The sequence below is a fragment of the Hyla sarda genome, unplaced genomic scaffold, assembly GCF_029499605.1.
Source record: "Hyla sarda isolate aHylSar1 unplaced genomic scaffold, aHylSar1.hap1 scaffold_1504, whole genome shotgun sequence".
In the NCBI taxonomy this organism is placed as follows: Eukaryota; Metazoa; Chordata; class Amphibia; order Anura; family Hylidae; genus Hyla; species Hyla sarda.
The window spans coordinates 44828-67380 of record NW_026608138.1 but is presented as its reverse complement, the minus strand read 5'-3'; the positions used below and the strand labels follow the sequence as shown (position 1 = coordinate 67380).

General features: G+C 47.5%; 8 non-coding genes and 1 pseudogene across 8 annotated transcripts; all 9 read left to right on the top strand.

Annotated features, from left to right (window-relative positions):
* Positions 1-4596: 4596 nt before the first annotated feature.
* On the top strand, positions 4597-4787 carry LOC130309047 (U2 spliceosomal RNA). The gene has a single exon (XR_008857766.1). It is a non-coding gene; the product is annotated as a U2 spliceosomal RNA (small nuclear RNA).
* Positions 4788-6879: 2092 nt separating this feature from the next.
* Positions 6880-7039, top strand: LOC130309060 (U2 spliceosomal RNA; annotated as a pseudogene).
* A 694-nt stretch (positions 7040-7733) lies between these two features.
* Positions 7734-7923, top strand: LOC130309058 (U2 spliceosomal RNA). Its single transcript, XR_008857777.1, has one exon. It is a non-coding gene; the product is annotated as a U2 spliceosomal RNA (small nuclear RNA).
* A 2080-nt stretch (positions 7924-10003) lies between these two features.
* Positions 10004-10194, top strand: LOC130309046 (U2 spliceosomal RNA). The gene has a single exon (XR_008857765.1). It is a non-coding gene; the product is annotated as a U2 spliceosomal RNA (small nuclear RNA).
* A 2086-nt stretch (positions 10195-12280) lies between these two features.
* LOC130309045 (U2 spliceosomal RNA) lies at positions 12281-12471 on the top strand. The gene has a single exon (XR_008857764.1). It is a non-coding gene; the product is annotated as a U2 spliceosomal RNA (small nuclear RNA).
* Positions 12472-14564: 2093 nt separating this feature from the next.
* LOC130309044 (U2 spliceosomal RNA) lies at positions 14565-14755 on the top strand. The gene has a single exon (XR_008857763.1). It is a non-coding gene; the product is annotated as a U2 spliceosomal RNA (small nuclear RNA).
* A 2082-nt stretch (positions 14756-16837) lies between these two features.
* Positions 16838-17028, top strand: LOC130309043 (U2 spliceosomal RNA). Its single transcript, XR_008857762.1, has one exon. It is a non-coding gene; the product is annotated as a U2 spliceosomal RNA (small nuclear RNA).
* A 2083-nt stretch (positions 17029-19111) lies between these two features.
* Positions 19112-19302, top strand: LOC130309042 (U2 spliceosomal RNA). The gene has a single exon (XR_008857761.1). It is a non-coding gene; the product is annotated as a U2 spliceosomal RNA (small nuclear RNA).
* Positions 19303-21396: 2094 nt separating this feature from the next.
* On the top strand, positions 21397-21587 carry LOC130309057 (U2 spliceosomal RNA). The gene has a single exon (XR_008857776.1). It is a non-coding gene; the product is annotated as a U2 spliceosomal RNA (small nuclear RNA).
* Positions 21588-22553: the final 966 nt, after the last annotated feature.

Genomic DNA, 22553 nt, shown 5'->3' with positions numbered 1-22553 from the left:
TGACCTGCGAGATGGGAGGAGTGACCCCATTTGAGGATTCCGAGGCGTTGGCGTGGAGAAACAAAGGTCTTTCCTGGTGGAGTTTGCCTGATGGAGGCTGGAGAAGTGGAAATCAGGCAGTCAGGAGGAATGATGTGTTGAGGAGAGAGTTCAATTTCAGAAGCATCTGAGGAACGAGAGAGAGCATCGGCCCTAATGTTCTTATCAGCAGGCCGAAAGTGAATTTCAAAATTAAATCGGGCAAAGAACAGAGACCACCTGGCCTGACGAGGATTCAGCCGTTGGGCAGACTCGAGGTATGAGAGGTTCTTGTGATCGGTGTAAATAATAACTGGAAATCTTGATCCCTCCAGCAGATGCCTCCATTCCTCAAGTGCTAATTTAATGGCTAGAAGCTCTCGATCCCCGATGGAGTAGTTCCTCTCCGCCGGAGAGAAGGTCCTAGAAAAAAACCCACAAGTAACAGCATGCCCGGAAGAGTTTTTTTGTAGAAGGACAGCTCCAGCTCCCACTGAGGAGGCATCAACCTCCAATAGGAAGGGTTTAGATGGGTCAGGTCTGGAGAGCACGGGAGCCGAAGAGAAGGCGGACTTGAGTCGTTTAAAGGCGTCTTCCGCTTGAGGAGGCCAAGACTTGGGATCGGCATTTTTTCTGGTTAAAGCCACAATAGGAGCCACAATGGTAGAAAAATGTGGAATAAATTGCCTGTAATAATTGGCGAACCCCAAAAAACGTTGGATGGCACGGAGTCCGGAGGGGCGTGGCCAATCTAAGACGGCAGAGAGTTTATCTGGATCCATTTGTAGTCCCTGGCCAGAGACCAAGTATCCTAGAAAAGGAAGAGATTGGCATTCAAACAGACATTTCTCAATTTTAGCATAGAGTTGATTGTCACGAAGTCTCTGAAGAACCATACGGACATGCTGGCGGTGTTCTTCTAGATTGGCCGAAAAAATTAGGATATCATCAAGATATACAACAACACAGGAGTATAACAGATCACGAAAAATTTCATTAACAAAGTCTTGGAAGACAGCAGGGGCGTTGCACAGGCCAAAGGGCATGACCAGATACTCAAAGTGTCCATCTCTGGTGTTAAATGCTGTTTTCCACTCATCCCCCTCTCTGATGCGGATGAGGTTATAGGCGCCTCTTAAGTCCAATTTAGTAAAGATGTGGGCACCTTGGAGGCGATCAAAGAGTTCAGAGATGAGGGGTAAGGGGTAGCGGTTCTTAACCGTGATTTTATTAAGTCCGCGGTAGTCAATGCAAGGACGTAGAGAGCCATCTTTTTTGGACACAAAGAAAAATCCGGCTCCGGCAGGAGAGGAGGATTTACGGATAAAGCCCTTTTTTAGATTCTCCTGGACGTATTCAGACATGGCAAGAGTCTCTGGGGCAGAGAGAGGATAAATTCTGCCCCGGGGTGGAGTAGTGCCCGGGAGGAGGTCGATAGGACAATCATAAGGCCTGTGAGGAGGTAGAGTCTCCGCTTGTTTTTTGCAGAAAACATCCGCGAAGTCCATATAGGCCTTAGGGAGACCGGTTACTGGAGGAAGCACAGAGTTACGGCAAGGGTTACTGGGAACCGGTTTTAGACAGTCCTTGGAACAAGAGGGCCCCCAACTCTTGATCTCCCCAGTGGACCAATCCAGGGTTGGGGAATGAAGTTGAAGCCAGGGAAGTCCAAGGAGAATTTCCGAGGTGCAATTGGGGAGGACCAAAAGTTCAATCCTCTCGTGATGAGATCCGATGCTCATTAGAAGGGGCTCCGTGCGGAAACGTATGGAACAGTCCAATCTTTCATTGTTTATACAATTGATGTAAAGGGGTCTGGTGAGACTGGTCACTGGGATGTTGAACCTGTTGACGAGAGAGGCCAAAATAAAATTTCCTGCAGATCCAGAGTCTAAGAAGGCCACAGAAGAGAAGGAGAAGGCAGAGGCAGACATCCGCACAGGCACAGTAAGACGTGGAGAAGCAGAGTGGACATCAAGGATTGTCTCACCTTTGTGCGGAGTCAGGGTACGTCTTTCCAGGCGGGGAGGGCGGATAGGACAATCCCTCAGGAAGTGTTCGGTACTAGCACAGTACAGGCAGAGGTTCTCCATGCGGCGTCGTGTCCTCTCTTGAGATGTCAGGCGAGACCGGTCGACCTGCATAGCCTCCACGGCGGGAGGCACAGGAACAGATTGCAGGGAACCAGAGGAGAGAGGAGCCGAGGAGAAGAAACGCCTCGTGCGAACAGAGTCCATATCTTGGCGGAGCTCCTGACGCCTTTCGGAAAAACGCATGTCAATGCGAGTGGCTAGGTGAATAAGTTCATGAAGATTAGCAGGCATTTCTCGTGCGGCCAGAACATCTTTAATGTTGCTGGATAGGCCTTTTTTAAAGGTCGCGCAGAGGGCCTCATTGTTCCAGGATAATTCAGAAGCAAGAGTACGGAATTGTACGGCATACTCGCCAACGGAAGAATTACCCTGGACCAGGTTCAACAGGGCAGTCTCAGCAGAAGAGGCTCGGGCAGGTTCCTCAAAGACACTTCGAATTTCCGAGAAGAAGGAGTGTACAGAGGCAGTGACGGGGTCATTGCGGTCCCAGAGCGGTGTGGCCCAAGCCAGGGCTTTTCCAGACAGCAGGCTGACTACGAAAGCCACCTTAGACCTTTCAGTGGGGAACTGGTCCGACATCATCTCCAAGTGTAATGAACATTGGGAAAGGAAGCCACGGCAAAGCTTAGAGTCCCCATCAAATTTATCCGGCAAGGATAGTCGTAGTCCAGAAGCGGCCACTCGCTGCGGAGGAGGTACAGGAGCTGGCGGAGGAGATGGTTGCTGGAGCTGTGGTAGTAACTGTTGTAGCATAACAGTCAGTTGAGACAGCTGTTGGCCTTGTTGCGCAATCTGTTGTGACTGCTGGGCGACCACCGTGGTGAGGTCAGCGACAACTGGCAGAGGAACTTCAGCGGGATCCATGGCCGGATCTACTGTCACGATGCCGGCTGGCAGGTAGTGGATCCTCTGTGCCAGAGAGGGATTGGCGTGGACCGTGCTAGAGGATCGGTTCTAAGTCACTACTGGTTTTCACCAGAGCCCGCCGCAAAGCGGGATGGTCTTGCTGCGGCGGTAGTGACCAGGTCGTATCCCCTAGCAACGGCTCAACCTCTCTGGCTGCTGAAGATAGGCGCGGTACAAGGGAGTAGACAGAAGCAAGGTCGGACGTAGCAGAAGGTCGGGGCAGGCAGCAAGGATCGTAGTCAGGGGCAACGGCAGGAGGTCTGGAACACAGGCTAGGAACACACAAGGAAACGCTTTCACTGGCACTAAGGCAACAAGATCCGGCGAGGGAGTGAAGGGGAAGTGAGGTGATATAGGGAAGTGCACAGGTGTAAACACTAACTGGAACCACTGCGCCAATCAGCGGCGCAGTGGCCCTTTAAATCGCAAAGACCCGGCGCGCGCGCGCCCTAGGGAGCGGGGCCGCGCGCGCCGGGACAGAACTGACGGAGAGCGAGTCAGGTACGGGAGCCGGGGTGCGCATCGCGAGCGGGCGCTACCCGCATCGCGAATCGCATCCCGGCCAGAGGCGGTATCGCAGCGCCCCGGGTCCGTGGAACCGACCGGAGCGCTGCAGTGAGAGGAGTGTAGCGAGCGCTCCGGGGAGGAGCGGGGACCCGGAGCGCTCGGCGTAACATATATATATATATATATATATATATATATATGCGCACACACACACATAGATATAAACGTATTCTCCGTTGAGATATTGCAGCCGCTGCTGTGTCCAGGCCCAGGAGCCTTAGCACTGTGCTGTGATGTCACTCAATACCACTGACATCACTAGGTGTAAACAACATCTCTCCTTTGCTGTGTATGTGACTATGGAGCTGTTTGGTGATGTCGTCTATTACGGCCTTCATAGAAGCAACAGGAGATTGTTGCATCCATCTTGAACCCTCAGAACTACAGTGCTATGATGTCACTCACTTCCACAGGCCTTGCAGAGTGTAAACAACAACAACCCAGCTTTGTTGTGTATGTAACCAAAGGGATTTGTGATGTCACCTAGAACCTTCACAGCAGCGACAGCTTTATGAGGAGCATCAGCACTGCTCTGCCTGAGCAGAACCATCACCGCCATAGGTTGTCAAATAACCCGGATTTAACCCACACAGGTAAGTCCAATGGGGTGCAGGCATGTCCTCTATGCTTACAGCTTCCCGTGGGTGTTGGTTTGATACCGTTTGGGGACAGCCAAGGAGGCATCTGCAGGCAACAAAGGTAGGTGTGTGCTTGTGTGTGTGTTTCCTATGCAGATCCTAAGCCCAGTGTCACATGCAAGTAGGAGGAGTAAGAAGGGTTCCTGGCAAATCCGGGTTATGGATTGCATTTAAAAAGGCCCCGTGGGAGTGCAATGGGCCCCTGTCTTGCTGCTTAGCAATAATGGTATGGGTTTAGGTTCTGCTGTGTGTACTGGTGGTTGACTGCCCCCCAGCCCAGAGTGTGCATGGAAAATTGTCTGGCAGCCTCCCTGACAGCAAGCAGTGATAGTGCCCATGAAGGGGACCTTGTTGGGCCCGCCCCTTTCACGGTTATCGCTTCTCGGCCTTTTGGCTAAGATCAAGTGTAGTATCTGTTCTTATCAGTTTAATATCTGATACGTCCCCTATCTGGGGACCATATATTAAATGGATTTTTGAGAACGGGGGCCGATTTCGAAGCTTGCTTCCGTCGCCCTATGCATTGACCCGATATGGCAGTATCTTCGGGTACAGTGCACCACCCCCTTACAGGGTTAAAAAGAAAGATTCCTACTTTCATTGCTACCTGCTTGCTGGCTAGCCAGCTAGCCAGCCCTGTGGGCCTTGCTGCTGCTGCAGCCAATAAACAAAAGGTGGTGCTGCTGCTGCTTCTGCTGCTTCTGCTTCTGCTTGTGTCTGGCCCCTGTTGGAGCGTCCAGGCACAGGACTTCTGCTGCTGCTGACTAAATGGCCTCCTTAATTGGATCATTTGAGTAGCCAGCACACCTGTGCAGGTAGGGCATGACATGATAGGCAGCTGCCTTGATAGCGGGTGGGTGCTGAATGTTCCTAATTGACAAAATAAGATTAATGCTTATGAAGAAATATAAAATCTCATCCCTTCCCCAATATCGCGCCACACCCCTACCCCTTAATTCCCTGGTTGAACGTGATGGACATATGTCTTTTTTCGACCGTACTAACTATGTAACTATGTAACATAACATGGGGGGGGGGGGGTCTCCTGGCTGTTCACACAGGTGTGTCATTGCTGTACATTGACCATGCATTGCTTCTGTGGTATTGCAAAGGCAAAGACAAATGCTTCCAGCCATCCATTGCACTAATGGATTGGTCATCAGCTGGCTGTCTATGTCCCGCATCAATATAGACCAAAGTACAGAGGGTTAGGCTATGCTATTGTGCACCTACCTGATGCATCAGAAGGTGCGAGGCCCTTGCTAAATTCTGTGCACAGACTTTGAGATCTATGCTTTAGACTGTATCTAAACCTGCTCCAACATGGACTGACATTCTGGCCTACTTTCAGCCGATGCGACTTGTCTGTCGCTGAACAGTCGCTTTTTATGTATTCAGCACCTATGTATAATGTTGTAAAAATGCTCTAGAAGCTAAAGTCGCAGAAATGTCACACATATTTGGCCTGCAACTTTCTGTGCGACAAATTCAGACAGGAAAAATCAGTATAAATCCTTAGAAAATTATCCCCCAGTGTCTCCATCTGCTGGCGGTATTGAATAAGCATTGCTGCACTGATGGGGTATGCATTAGACGAAAAAAAAGAAGAAAAAGAAGAATAATACGCCCAGAAAAGAGGCGAAAAGGAGAAAAACGTAAAAAAACGTGAAAAAAAAGTAAGAGGAAGAGAAGGGAAAAAAAGGTGGAAATGGGTTTAAAAGTGATTTCGGCGGAGAAATATATATATATATATATATATATATATATATATATATATATATATATGCGCACACACACACATAGATATAAACGTATTCTCCGTTGAGATATTGCAGCCGCTGCTGTGTCCAGGCCCAGGAGCCTTAGCACTGTGCTGTGATGTCACTCAATACCACTGACATCACTAGGTGTAAACAACATCTCTCCTTTGCTGTGTATGTGACTATGGAGCTGTTTGGTGATGTCGTCTATTACGGCCTTCATAGAAGCAACAGGAGATTGTTGCATCCATCTTGAACCCTCAGAACTACAGTGCTATGATGTCACTCACTTCCACAGGCCTTGCAGAGTGTAAACAACAACAACCCAGCTTTGTTGTGTATGTAACCAAAGGGATTTGTGATGTCACCTAGAACCTTCACAGCAGCGACAGCTTTATGAGGAGCATCAGCACTGCTCTGCCTGAGCAGAACCATCACCGCCATAGGTTGTCAAATAACCCGGATTTAACCCACACAGGTAAGTCCAATGGGGTGCAGGCATGTCCTCTATGCTTACAGCTTCCCGTGGGTGTTGGTTTGATACCGTTTGGGGACAGCCAAGGAGGCATCTGCAGGCAACAAAGGTAGGTGTGTGCTTGTGTGTGTGTTTCCTATGCAGATCCTAAGCCCAGTGTCACATGCAAGTAGGAGGAGTAAGAAGGGTTCCTGGCAAATCCGGGTTATGGATTGCATTTAAAAAGGCCCCGTGGGAGTGCAATGGGCCCCTGTCTTGCTGCTTAGCAATAATGGTATGGGTTTAGGTTCTGCTGTGTGTACTGGTGGTTGACTGCCCCCCAGCCCAGAGTGTGCATGGAAAATTGTCTGGCAGCCTCCCTGACAGCAAGCAGTGATAGTGCCCATGAAGGGGACCTTGTTGGGCCCGCCCCTTTCACGGTTATCGCTTCTCGGCCTTTTGGCTAAGATCAAGTGTAGTATCTGTTCTTATCAGTTTTCATGCTGGTGGGGATGGGTGCTGCATGGAGGATGCAGGTGTACCAGGGCTTTCCGGGGCTGGTTCTGAGGAATCAGCTCGACGGCTGCCCCGATGTGACCTGTTCCCTTCGGGTCTCGCCATAAGGCTGAGAGGGTCTAGAGCCGAGGTACTTTTGTGCCTCGGGGAGTGGTGACCCCGAGGTGCCTAAACTCACTGGGAGAATAGACTCACTGAGTTGAAGCACGGGCACCATAATCTCTTCACCTTGTGGCACTCACCTCTTGATTCCCGGCCTTCTGGCTAGGATCAGAGAAATTTTTATAGATCCGGCCGGATGTCCGGGCAGTATATCTGCACACATTCACTTATTTATTTATTTTTTGTCTCACTGTGTCACTTTTTGCGTGTTGTGTGTTCACAGGATTTGTCAGGATGCGGTAGCCCTTCTGGGTGTCCCTCCTGGCGGTCTAGGGGAGGTGTGTGTGGCCATTAGGTTCCGCACCTCCCTGCAAACACCCCGGGTACTCCTGCTTTGGCAGGGTACCTACCGTAATCGGCTCTGCGGGCAGATACCTTGGCTAACGCCAAGGGGGATGCCGGGAGCATTTGTGGTCCCCTAGTAGCTTCGGCGAAAAGGGACATCGAACCTGGAACCTCGCAGGTACCTTTTGGTCCGGAGGCGAAGGGTAAGGTTTGTTGGGGGGCCTCTCTCCTATCGGAGAAGGGCTTGCGATAGACCGCATCCTTTGTGCACGTTTTTTTTAGTGTAACACGTTTGCACTTTTTCTTGCACTTTGGGTGAATCGAAAGCACGTTCCTCGGCTTTAGATTAAAAAAAAAAAAAAAAAAAAAAATCTGTTCTTATCAGTTTAATATCTGATACGTCCCCTATCTGGGGACCATATATTAAATGGATTTTTGAGAACGGGGGCCGATTTCGAAGCTTGCTTCCGTCGCCCTATGCATTGACCCGATATGGCAGTATCTTCGGGTACAGTGCACCACCCCCTTACAGGGTTAAAAAGAAAGATTCCTACTTTCATTGCTACCTGCTTGCTGGCTAGCCAGCTAGCCAGCCCTGTGGGCCTTGCTGCTGCTGCAGCCAATAAACAAAAGGTGGTGCTGCTGCTGCTTCTGCTGCTTCTGCTTGTGTCTGGCCCCTGTTGGAGCGTCCAGGCACAGGACTTCTGCTGCTGCTGACTAAATGGCCTCCTTAATTGGATCATTTGAGTAGCCAGCACACCTGTGCAGGTAGGGCATGACATGATAGGCAGCTGCCTTGATAGCGGGTGGGTGCTGAATGTTCCTAATTGACAAAATAAGATTAATGCTTATGAAGAAATATAAAATCTCATCCCTTCCCCAATATCGCGCCACACCCCTACCCCTTAATTCCCTGGTTGAACGTGATGGACATATGTCTTTTTTCGACCGTACTAACTATGTAACTATGTAACATAACATGGGGGGGGGGGGGTCTCCTGGCTGTTCACACAGGTGTGTCATTGCTGTACATTGACCATGCATTGCTTCTGTGGTATTGCAAAGGCAAAGACAAATGCTTCCAGCCATCCATTGCACTAATGGATTGGTCATCAGCTGGCTGTCTATGTCCCGCATCAATATAGACCAAAGTACAGAGGGTTAGGCTATGCTATTGTGCACCTACCTGATGCATCAGAAGGTGCGAGGCCCTTGCTAAATTCTGTGCACAGACTTTGAGATCTATGCTTTAGACTGTATCTAAACCTGCTCCAACATGGACTGACATTCTGGCCTACTTTCAGCCGATGCGACTTGTCTGTCGCTGAACAGTCGCTTTTTATGTATTCAGCACCTATGTATAATGTTGTAAAAATGCTCTAGAAGCTAAAGTCGCAGAAATGTCACACATATTTGGCCTGCAACTTTCTGTGCGACAAATTCAGACAGGAAAAATCAGTATAAATCCTTAGAAAATTATCCCCCAGTGTCTCCATCTGCTGGCGGTATTGAATAAGCATTGCTGCACTGATGGGGTATGCATTAGACGAAAAAAAAGAAGAAAAAGAAGAATAATACGCCCAGAAAAGAGGCGAAAAGGAGAAAAACGTAAAAAAACGTGAAAAAAAAGTAAGAGGAAGAGAAGGGAAAAAAAGGTGGAAATGGGTTTAAAAGTGATTTCGGCGGAGAAATATATATATATATATATATATATATATATATATATATATATGCGCACACACACACATAGATATAAACGTATTCTCCGTTGAGATATTGCAGCCGCTGCTGTGTCCAGGCCCAGGAGCCTTAGCACTGTGCTGTGATGTCACTCAATACCACTGACATCACTAGGTGTAAACAACATCTCTCCTTTGCTGTGTATGTGACTATGGAGCTGTTTGGTGATGTCGTCTATTACGGCCTTCATAGAAGCAACAGGAGATTGTTGCATCCATCTTGAACCCTCAGAACTACAGTGCTATGATGTCACTCACTTCCACAGGCCTTGCAGAGTGTAAACAACAACAACCCAGCTTTGTTGTGTATGTAACCAAAGGGATTTGTGATGTCACCTAGAACCTTCACAGCAGCGACAGCTTTATGAGGAGCATCAGCACTGCTCTGCCTGAGCAGAACCATCACCGCCATAGGTTGTCAAATAACCCGGATTTAACCCACACAGGTAAGTCCAATGGGGTGCAGGCATGTCCTCTATGCTTACAGCTTCCCGTGGGTGTTGGTTTGATACCGTTTGGGGACAGCCAAGGAGGCATCTGCAGGCAACAAAGGTAGGTGTGTGCTTGTGTGTGTGTTTCCTATGCAGATCCTAAGCCCAGTGTCACATGCAAGTAGGAGGAGTAAGAAGGGTTCCTGGCAAATCCGGGTTATGGATTGCATTTAAAAAGGCCCCGTGGGAGTGCAATGGGCCCCTGTCTTGCTGCTTAGCAATAATGGTATGGGTTTAGGTTCTGCTGTGTGTACTGGTGGTTGACTGCCCCCCAGCCCAGAGTGTGCATGGAAAATTGTCTGGCAGCCTCCCTGACAGCAAGCAGTGATAGTGCCCATGAAGGGGACCTTGTTGGGCCCGCCCCTTTCACGGTTATCGCTTCTCGGCCTTTTGGCTAAGATCAAGTGTAGTATCTGTTCTTATCAGTTTAATATCTGATACGTCCCCTATCTGGGGACCATATATTAAATGGATTTTTGAGAACGGGGGCCGATTTCGAAGCTTGCTTCCGTCGCCCTATGCATTGACCCGATATGGCAGTATCTTCGGGTACAGTGCACCACCCCCTTACAGGGTTAAAAAGAAAGATTCCTACTTTCATTGCTACCTGCTTGCTGGCTAGCCAGCTAGCCAGCCCTGTGGGCCTTGCTGCTGCTGCAGCCAATAAACAAAAGGTGGTGCTGCTGCTGCTTCTGCTGCTTCTGCTTCTGCTTGTGTCTGGCCCCTGTTGGAGCGTCCAGGCACAGGACTTCTGCTGCTGCTGACTAAATGGCCTCCTTAATTGGATCATTTGAGTAGCCAGCACACCTGTGCAGGTAGGGCATGACATGATAGGCAGCTGCCTTGATAGCGGGTGGGTGCTGAATGTTCCTAATTGACAAAATAAGATTAATGCTTATGAAGAAATATAAAATCTCATCCCTTCCCCAATATCGCGCCACACCCCTACCCCTTAATTCCCTGGTTGAACGTGATGGACATATGTCTTTTTTCGACCGTACTAACTATGTAACTATGTAACATAACATGGGGGGGGGGGGGTCTCCTGGCTGTTCACACAGGTGTGTCATTGCTGTACATTGACCATGCATTGCTTCTGTGGTATTGCAAAGGCAAAGACAAATGCTTCCAGCCATCCATTGCACTAATGGATTGGTCATCAGCTGGCTGTCTATGTCCCGCATCAATATAGACCAAAGTACAGAGGGTTAGGCTATGCTATTGTGCACCTACCTGATGCATCAGAAGGTGCGAGGCCCTTGCTAAATTCTGTGCACAGACTTTGAGATCTATGCTTTAGACTGTATCTAAACCTGCTCCAACATGGACTGACATTCTGGCCTACTTTCAGCCGATGCGACTTGTCTGTCGCTGAACAGTCGCTTTTTATGTATTCAGCACCTATGTATAATGTTGTAAAAATGCTCTAGAAGCTAAAGTCGCAGAAATGTCACACATATTTGGCCTGCAACTTTCTGTGCGACAAATTCAGACAGGAAAAATCAGTATAAATCCTTAGAAAATTATCCCCCAGTGTCTCCATCTGCTGGCGGTATTGAATAAGCATTGCTGCACTGATGGGGTATGCATTAGACGAAAAAAAAGAAGAAAAAGAAGAATAATACGCCCAGAAAAGAGGCGAAAAGGAGAAAAACGTAAAAAAACGTGAAAAAAAAGTAAGAGGAAGAGAAGGGAAAAAAAGGTGGAAATGGGTTTAAAAGTGATTTCGGCGGAGAAATATATATATATATATATATATATATATATATATATATATATGCGCACACACACACATAGATATAAACGTATTCTCCGTTGAGATATTGCAGCCGCTGCTGTGTCCAGGCCCAGGAGCCTTAGCACTGTGCTGTGATGTCACTCAATACCACTGACATCACTAGGTGTAAACAACATCTCTCCTTTGCTGTGTATGTGACTATGGAGCTGTTTGGTGATGTCGTCTATTACGGCCTTCATAGAAGCAACAGGAGATTGTTGCATCCATCTTGAACCCTCAGAACTACAGTGCTATGATGTCACTCACTTCCACAGGCCTTGCAGAGTGTAAACAACAACAACCCAGCTTTGTTGTGTATGTAACCAAAGGGATTTGTGATGTCACCTAGAACCTTCACAGCAGCGACAGCTTTATGAGGAGCATCAGCACTGCTCTGCCTGAGCAGAACCATCACCGCCATAGGTTGTCAAATAACCCGGATTTAACCCACACAGGTAAGTCCAATGGGGTGCAGGCATGTCCTCTATGCTTACAGCTTCCCGTGGGTGTTGGTTTGATACCGTTTGGGGACAGCCAAGGAGGCATCTGCAGGCAACAAAGGTAGGTGTGTGCTTGTGTGTGTGTTTCCTATGCAGATCCTAAGCCCAGTGTCACATGCAAGTAGGAGGAGTAAGAAGGGTTCCTGGCAAATCCGGGTTATGGATTGCATTTAAAAAGGCCCCGTGGGAGTGCAATGGGCCCCTGTCTTGCTGCTTAGCAATAATGGTATGGGTTTAGGTTCTGCTGTGTGTACTGGTGGTTGACTGCCCCCCAGCCCAGAGTGTGCATGGAAAATTGTCTGGCAGCCTCCCTGACAGCAAGCAGTGATAGTGCCCATGAAGGGGACCTTGTTGGGCCCGCCCCTTTCACGGTTATCGCTTCTCGGCCTTTTGGCTAAGATCAAGTGTAGTATCTGTTCTTATCAGTTTAATATCTGATACGTCCCCTATCTGGGGACCATATATTAAATGGATTTTTGAGAACGGGGGCCGATTTCGAAGCTTGCTTCCGTCGCCCTATGCATTGACCCGATATGGCAGTATCTTCGGGTACAGTGCACCACCCCCTTACAGGGTTAAAAAGAAAGATTCCTACTTTCATTGCTACCTGCTTGCTGGCTAGCCAGCTAGCCAGCCCTGTGGGCCTTGCTGCTGCTGCAGCCAATAAACAAAAGGTGGTGCTGCTGCTGCTTCTGCTGCTTCTGCTTGTGTCTGGCCCCTGTTGGAGCGTCCAGGCACAGGACTTCTGCTGCTGCTGACTAAATGGCCTCCTTAATTGGATCATTTGAGTAGCCAGCACACCTGTGCAGGTAGGGCATGACATGATAGGCAGCTGCCTTGATAGCGGGTGGGTGCTGAATGTTCCTAATTGACAAAATAAGATTAATGCTTATGAAGAAATATAAAATCTCATCCCTTCCCCAATATCGCGCCACACCCCTACCCCTTAATTCCCTGGTTGAACGTGATGGACATATGTCTTTTTTCGACCGTACTAACTATGTAACTATGTAACATAACATGGGGGGGGGGGGGGTCTCCTGGCTGTTCACACAGGTGTGTCATTGCTGTACATTGACCATGCATTGCTTCTGTGGTATTGCAAAGGCAAAGACAAATGCTTCCAGCCATCCATTGCACTAATGGATTGGTCATCAGCTGGCTGTCTATGTCCCGCATCAATATAGACCAAAGTACAGAGGGTTAGGCTATGCTATTGTGCACCTACCTGATGCATCAGAAGGTGCGAGGCCCTTGCTAAATTCTGTGCACAGACTTTGAGATCTATGCTTTAGACTGTATCTAAACCTGCTCCAACATGGACTGACATTCTGGCCTACTTTCAGCCGATGCGACTTGTCTGTCGCTGAACAGTCGCTTTTTATGTATTCAGCACCTATGTATAATGTTGTAAAAATGCTCTAGAAGCTAAAGTCGCAGAAATGTCACACATATTTGGCCTGCAACTTTCTGTGCGACAAATTCAGACAGGAAAAATCAGTATAAATCCTTAGAAAATTATCCCCCAGTGTCTCCATCTGCTGGCGGTATTGAATAAGCATTGCTGCACTGATGGGGTATGCATTAGACGAAAAAAAAGAAGAAAAAGAAGAATAATACGCCCAGAAAAGAGGCGAAAAGGAGAAAAACGTAAAAAAACGTGAAAAAAAAGTAAGAGGAAGAGAAGGGAAAAAAAGGTGGAAATGGGTTTAAAAGTGATTTCGGCGGAGAAATATATATATATATATATATATATATATATATATATATATATATATATATATATGCGCACACACACACATAGATATAAACGTATTCTCCGTTGAGATATTGCAGCCGCTGCTGTGTCCAGGCCCAGGAGCCTTAGCACTGTGCTGTGATGTCACTCAATACCACTGACATCACTAGGTGTAAACAACATCTCTCCTTTGCTGTGTATGTGACTATGGAGCTGTTTGGTGATGTCGTCTATTACGGCCTTCATAGAAGCAACAGGAGATTGTTGCATCCATCTTGAACCCTCAGAACTACAGTGCTATGATGTCACTCACTTCCACAGGCCTTGCAGAGTGTAAACAACAACAACCCAGCTTTGTTGTGTATGTAACCAAAGGGATTTGTGATGTCACCTAGAACCTTCACAGCAGCGACAGCTTTATGAGGAGCATCAGCACTGCTCTGCCTGAGCAGAACCATCACCGCCATAGGTTGTCAAATAACCCGGATTTAACCCACACAGGTAAGTCCAATGGGGTGCAGGCATGTCCTCTATGCTTACAGCTTCCCGTGGGTGTTGGTTTGATACCGTTTGGGGACAGCCAAGGAGGCATCTGCAGGCAACAAAGGTAGGTGTGTGCTTGTGTGTGTGTTTCCTATGCAGATCCTAAGCCCAGTGTCACATGCAAGTAGGAGGAGTAAGAAGGGTTCCTGGCAAATCCGGGTTATGGATTGCATTTAAAAAGGCCCCGTGGGAGTGCAATGGGCCCCTGTCTTGCTGCTTAGCAATAATGGTATGGGTTTAGGTTCTGCTGTGTGTACTGGTGGTTGACTGCCCCCCAGCCCAGAGTGTGCATGGAAAATTGTCTAGCAGCCTCCCTGACAGCAAGCAGTGATAGTGCCCATGAACGGGACCTTGTTGGGCCCGCCCCTTTCACGGTTATCGCTTCTCGGCCTTTTGGCTAAGATCAAGTGTAGTATCTGTTCTTATCAGTTTAATATCTGATACGTCCCCTATCTGGGGACCATATATTAAATGGATTTTTGAGAACGGGGGCCGATTTCGAAGCTTGCTTCCGTCGCCCTATGCATTGACCCGATATGGCAGTATCTTCGGGTACAGTGCACCACCCCCTTACAGGGTTAAAAAGAAAGATTCCTACTTTCATTGCTACCTGCTTGCTGGCTAGCCAGCTAGCCAGCCCTGTGGGCCTTGCTGCTGCTGCAGCCAATAAACAAAAGGTGGTGCTGCTGCTGCTTCTGCTGCTTCTGCTTCTGCTTGTGTCTGGCCCCTGTTGGAGCGTCCAGGCACAGGACTTCTGCTGCTGCTGACTAAATGGCCTCCTTAATTGGATCATTTGAGTAGCCAGCACACCTGTGCAGGTAGGGCATGACATGATAGGCAGCTGCCTTGATAGCGGGTGGGTGCTGAATGTTCCTAATTGACAAAATAAGATTAATGCTTATGAAGAAATATAAAATCTCATCCCTTCCCCAATATCGCGCCACACCCCTACCCCTTAATTCCCTGGTTGAACGTGATGGACATATGTCTTTTTTCGACCGTACTAACTATGTAACTATGTAACATAACATGGGGGGGGGGGGGTCTCCTGGCTGTTCACACAGGTGTGTCATTGCTGTACATTGACCATGCATTGCTTCTGTGGTATTGCAAAGGCAAAGACAAATGCTTCCAGCCATCCATTGCACTAATGGATTGGTCATCAGCTGGCTGTCTATGTCCCGCATCAATATAGACCAAAGTACAGAGGGTTAGGCTATGCTATTGTGCACCTACCTGATGCATCAGAAGGTGCGAGGCCCTTGCTAAATTCTGTGCACAGACTTTGAGATCTATGCTTTAGACTGTATCTAAACCTGCTCCAACATGGACTGACATTCTGGCCTACTTTCAGCCGATGCGACTTGTCTGTCGCTGAACAGTCGCTTTTTATGTATTCAGCACCTATGTATAATGTTGTAAAAATGCTCTAAAAGCTAAAGTCGCAGAAATGTCACACATATTTGGCCTGCAACTTTCTGTGCGACAAATTCAGACAGGAAAAATCAGTATAAATCCTTAGAAAATTATCCCCCAGTGTCTCCATCTGCTGGCGGTATTGAATAAGCATTGCTGCACTGATGGGGTATGCATTAGACGAAAAAAAAGAAGAAAAAGAAGAATAATACGCCCAGAAAAGAGGCGAAAAGGAGAAAAACGTAAAAAAACGTGAAAAAAAAGTAAGAGGAAGAGAAGGGAAAAAAAGGTGGAAATGGGTTTAAAAGTGATTTCGGCGGAGAAATATATATATATATATATATATATATATATATATATATGCGCACACACACACATAGATATAAACGTATTCTCCGTTGAGATATTGCAGCCGCTGCTGTGTCCAGGCCCAGGAGCCTTAGCACTGTGCTGTGATGTCACTCAATACCACTGACATCACTAGCTGTAAACAACATCTCTCCTTTGCTGTGTATGTGACTATGGAGCTGTTTGGTGATGTCGTCTATTACGGCCTTCATAGAAGCAACAGGAGATTGTTGCATCCATCTTGAACCCTCAGAACTACAGTGCTATGATGTCACTCACTTCCACAGGCCTTGCAGAGTGTAAACAACAACAACCCAGCTTTGTTGTGTATGTAACCAAAGGGATTTGTGATGTCACCTAGAACCTTCACAGCAGCGACAGCTTTATGAGGAGCATCAGCACTGCTCTGCCTGAGCAGAACCATCACCGCCATAGGTTGTCAAATAACCCGGATTTAACCCACACAGGTAAGTCCAATGGGGTGCAGGCATGTCCTCTATGCTTACAGCTTCCCGTGGGTGTTGGTTTGATACCGTTTGGGGACAGCCAAGGAGGCATCTGCAGGCAACAAAGGTAGGTGTGTGCTTGTGTGTGTGTTTCCTATGCAGATCCTAAGCCCAGTGTCACATGCAAGTAGGAGGAGTAAGAAGGGTTCCTGGCAAATCCGGGTTATGGATTGCATTTAAAAAGGCCCCGTGGGAGTGCAATGGGCCCCTGTCTTGCTGCTTAGCAATAATGGTATGGGTTTAGGTTCTGCTGTGTGTACTGGTGGTTGACTGCCCCCCAGCCCAGAGTGTGCATGGAAAATTGTCTGGCAGCCTCCCTGACAGCAAGCAGTGATAGTGCCCATGAAGGGGACCTTGTTGGGCCCGCCCCTTTCACGGTTATCGCTTCTCGGCCTTTTGGCTAAGATCAAGTGTAGTATCTGTTCTTATCAGTTTAATATCTGATACGTCCCCTATCTGGGGACCATATATTAAATGGATTTTTGAGAACGGGGGCCGATTTCGAAGCTTGCTTCCGTCGCCCTATGCATTGACCCGATATGGCAGTATCTTCGGGTACAGTGCACCACCCCCTTACAGGGTTAAAAAGAAAGATTCCTACTTTCATTGCTACCTGCTTGCTGGCTAGCCAGCTAGCCAGCCCTGTGGGCCTTGCTGCTGCTGCAGCCAATAAACAAAAGGTGGTGCTGCTGCTGCTTCTGCTGCTTCTGCTTGTGTCTGGCCCCTGTTGGAGCGTCCAGGCACAGGACTTCTGCTGCTGCTGACTAAATGGCCTCCTTAATTGGATCATTTGAGTAGCCAGTACACCTGTGCAGGTAGGGCATGACATGATAGGCAGCTGCCTTGATAGCGGGTGGGTGCTGAATGTTCCTAATTGACAAAATAAGATTAATGCTTATGAAGAAATATAAAATCTCATCCCTTCCCCAATATCGCGCCACACCCCTACCCCTTAATTCCCTGGTTGAACGTGATGGACATATGTCTTTTTTCGACCGTACTAACTATGTAACTATGTAACATAACATGGGGGGGGGGGGGTCTCCTGGCTGTTCACACAGGTGTGTCATTGCTGTACATTGACCATGCATTGCTTCTGTGGTATTGCAAAGGCAAAGACAAATGCTTCCAGCCATCCATTGCACTAATGGATTGGTCATCAGCTGGCTGTCTATGTCCCGCATCAATATAGACCAAAGTACAGAGGGTTAGGCTATGCTATTGTGCACCTACCTGATGCATCAGAAGGTGCGAGGCCCTTGCTAAATTCTGTGCACAGACTTTGAGATCTATGCTTTAGACTGTATCTAAACCTGCTCCAACATGGACTGACATTCTGGCCTACTTTCAGCCGATGCGACTTGTCTGTCGCTGAACAGTCGCTTTTTATGTATTCAGCACCTATGTATAATGTTGTAAAAATGCTCTAGAAGCTAAAGTCGCAGAAATGTCACACATATTTGGCCTGCAACTTTCTGTGCGACAAATTCAGACAGGAAAAATCAGTATAAATCCTTAGAAAATTATCCCCCAGTGTCTCCATCTGCTGGCGGTATTGAATAAGCATTGCTGCACTGATGGGGTATGCATTAGACGAAAAAAAAGAAGAAAAAGAAGAATAATACGCCCAGAAAAGAGGCGAAAAGGAGAAAAACGTAAAAAAACGTGAAAAAAAAAGTAAGAGGAAGAGAAGGGAAAAAAAGGTGGAAATGGGTTTAAAAGTGATTTCGGCGGAGAAATATATATATATATATATATATATATATATATATATATATATATGCGCACACACACACATAGATATAAACGTATTCTCCGTTGAGATATTGCAGCCGCTGCTGTGTCCAGGCCCAGGAGCCTTAGCACTGTGCTGTGATGTCACTCAATACCACTGACATCACTAGGTGTAAACAACATCTCTCCTTTGCTGTGTATGTGACTATGGAGCTGTTTGGTGATGTCGTCTATTACGGCCTTCATAGAAGCAACAGGAGATTGTTGCATCCATCTTGAACCCTCAGAACTACAGTGCTATGATGTCACTCACTTCCACAGGCCTTGCAGAGTGTAAACAACAACAACCCAGCTTTGTTGTGTATGTAACCAAAGGGATTTGTGATGTCACCTAGAACCTTCACAGCAGCGACAGCTTTATGAGGAGCATCAGCACTGCTCTGCCTGAGCAGAACCATCACCGCCATAGGTTGTCAAATAACCCGGATTTAACCCACACAGGTAAGTCCAATGGGGTGCAGGCATGTCCTCTATGCTTACAGCTTCCCGTGGGTGTTGGTTTGATACCGTTTGGGGACAGCCAAGGAGGCATCTGCAGGCAACAAAGGTAGGTGTGTGCTTGTGTGTGTGTTTCCTATGCAGATCCTAAGCCCAGTGTCACATGCAAGTAGGAGGAGTAAGAAGGGTTCCTGGCAAATCCGGGTTATGGATTGCATTTAAAAAGGCCCCGTGGGAGTGCAATGGGCCCCTGTCTTGCTGCTTAGCAATAATGGTATGGGTTTAGGTTCTGCTGTGTGTACTGGTGGTTGACTGCCCCCCAGCCCAGAGTGTGCATGGAAAATTGTCTGGCAGCCTCCCTGACAGCAAGCAGTGATAGTGCCCATGAAGGGGACCTTGTTGGGCCCGCCCCTTTCACGGTTATCGCTTCTCGGCCTTTTGGCTAAGATCAAGTGTAGTATCTGTTCTTATCAGTTTAATATCTGATACGTCCCCTATCTGGGGACCATATATTAAATGGATTTTTGAGAACGGGGGCCGATTTCGAAGCTTGCTTCCGTCGCCCTATGCATTGACCCGATATGGCAGTATCTTCGGGTACAGTGCACCACCCCCTTACAGGGTTAAAAAGAAAGATTCCTACTTTCATTGCTACCTGCTTGCTGGCTAGCCAGCTAGCCAGCCCTGTGGGCCTTGCTGCTGCTGCAGCCAATAAACAAAAGGTGGTGCTGCTGCTGCTTCTGCTGCTTCTGCTTCTGCTTGTGTCTGGCCCCTGTTGGAGCGTCCAGGCACAGGACTTCTGCTGCTGCTGACTAAATGGCCTCCTTAATTGGATCATTTGAGTAGCCAGCACACCTGTGCAGGTAGGGCATGACATGATAGGCAGCTGCCTTGATAGCGGGTGGGTGCTGAATGTTCCTAATTGACAAAATAAGATTAATGCTTATGAAGAAATATAAAATCTCATCCCTTCCCCAATATCGCGCCACACCCCTACCCCTTAATTCCCTGGTTGAACGTGATGGACATATGTCTTTTTTCGACCGTACTAACTATGTAACTATGTAACATAACATGGGGGGGGGGGGGTCTCCTGGCTGTTCACACAGGTGTGTCATTGCTGTACATTGACCATGCATTGCTTCTGTGGTATTGCAAAGGCAAAGACAAATGCTTCCAGCCATCCATTGCACTAATGGATTGGTCATCAGCTGGCTGTCTATGTCCCGCATCAATATAGACCAAAGTACAGAGGGTTAGGCTATGCTATTGTGCACCTACCTGATGCATCAGAAGGTGCGAGGCCCTTGCTAAATTCTGTGCACAGACTTTGAGATCTATGCTTTAGACTGTATCTAAACCTGCTCCAACATGGACTGACATTCTGGCCTACTTTCAGCCGATGCGACTTGTCTGTCGCTGAACAGTCGCTTTTTATGTATTCAGCACCTATGTATAATGTTGTAAAAATGCTCTAGAAGCTAAAGTCGCAGAAATGTCACACATATTTGGCCTGCAACTTTCTGTGCGACAAATTCAGACAGGAAAAATCAGTATAAATCCTTAGAAAATTATCCCCCAGTGTCTCCATCTGCTGGCGGTATTGAATAAGCATTGCTGCACTGATGGGGTATGCATTAGACGAAAAAAAAGAAGAAAAAGAAGAATAATACGCCCAGAAAAGAGGCGAAAAGGAGAAAAACGTAAAAAAACGTGAAAAAAAAGTAAGAGGAAGAGAAGGGAAAAAAAGGTGGAAATGGGTTTAAAAGTGATTTCGGCGGAGAATATATATATATATATATATATATATATATATATATATATATATATATGCGCACACACACACATAGATATAAACGTATTCTCCGTTGAGATATTGCAGCCGCTGCTGTGTCCAGGCCCAGGAGCCTTAGCACTGTGCTGTGATGTCACTCAATACCACTGACATCACTAGGTGTAAACAACATCTCTCCTTTGCTGTGTATGTGACTATGGAGCTGTTTGGTGATGTCGTCTATTACGGCCTTCATAGAAGCAACAGGAGATTGTTGCATCCATCTTGAACCCTCAGAACTACAGTGCTATGATGTCACTCACTTCCACAGGCCTTGCAGAGTGTAAACAACAACAACCCAGCTTTGTTGTGTATGTAACCAAAGGGATTTGTGATGTCACCTAGAACCTTCACAGCAGCGACAGCTTTATGAGGAGCATCAGCACTGCTCTGCCTGAGCAGAACCATCACCGCCATAGGTTGTCAAATAACCCGGATTTAACCCACACAGGTAAGTCCAATGGGGTGCAGGCATGTCCTCTATGCTTACAGCTTCCCGTGGGTGTTGGTTTGATACCGTTTGGGGACAGCCAAGGAGGCATCTGCAGGCAACAAAGGTAGGTGTGTGCTTGTGTGTGTGTTTCCTATGCAGATCCTAAGCCCAGTGTCACATGCAAGTAGGAGGAGTAAGAAGGGTTCCTGGCAAATCCGGGTTATGGATTGCATTTAAAAAGGCCCCGTGGGAGTGCAATGGGCCCCTGTCTTGCTGCTTAGCAATAATGGTATGGGTTTAGGTTCTGCTGTGTGTACTGGTGGTTGACTGCCCCCCAGCCCAGAGTGTGCATGGAAAATTGTCTGGCAGCCTCCCTGACAGCAAGCAGTGATAGTGCCCATGAAGGGGACCTTGTTGGGCCCGCCCCTTTCACGGTTATCGCTTCTTCTCGGCCTTTTGGCTAAGATCAAGTGTAGTATCTGTTCTTATCAGTTTAATATCTGATACGTCCCCTATCTGGGGACCATATATTAAATGGATTTTTGAGAACGGGGGCCGATTTCGAAGCTTGCTTCCGTCGCCCTATGCATTGACCCGATATGGCAGTATCTTCGGGTACAGTGCACCACCCCCTTACAGGGTTAAAAAGAAAGATTCCTACTTTCATTGCTACCTGCTTGCTGGCTAGCCAGCTAGCCAGCCCTGTGGGCCTTGCTGCTGCTGCAGCCAATAAACAAAAGGTGGTGCTGCTGCTGCTTCTGCTGCTTCTGCTTCTGCTTGTGTCTGGCCCCTGTTGGAGCGTCCAGGCACAGGACTTCTGCTGCTGCTGACTAAATGGCCTCCTTAATTGGATCATTTGAGTAGCCAGCACACCTGTGCAGGTAGGGCATGACATGATAGGCAGCTGCCTTGATAGCGGGTGGGTGCTGAATGTTCCTAATTGACAAAATAAGATTAATGCTTATGAAGAAATATAAAATCTCATCCCTTCCCCAATATCGCGCCACACCCCTACCCCTTAATTCCCTGGTTGAACGTGATGGACATATGTCTTTTTTCGACCGTACTAACTATGTAACTATGTAACATAACATGGGGGGGGGGGGTCTCCTGGCTGTTCACACAGGTGTGTCATTGCTGTACATTGACCATGCATTGCTTCTGTGGTATTGCAAAGGCAAAGACAAATGCTTCCAGCCATCCATTGCACTAATGGATTGGTCATCAGCTGGCTGTCTATGTCCCGCATCAATATAGACCAAAGTACAGAGGGTTAGGCTATGCTATTGTGCACCTACCTGATGCATCAGAAGGTGCGAGGCCCTTGCTAAATTCTGTGCACAGACTTTGAGATCTATGCTTTAGACTGTATCTAAACCTGCTCCAACATGGACTGACATTCTGGCCTACTTTCAGCCGATGCGACTTGTCTGTCGCTGAACAGTCGCTTTTTATGTATTCAGCACCTATGTATAATGTTGTAAAAATGCTCTAGAAGCTAAAGTCGCAGAAATGTCACACATATTTGGCCTGCAACTTTCTGTGCGACAAATTCAGACAGGAAAAATCAGTATAAATCCTTAGAAAATTATCCCCC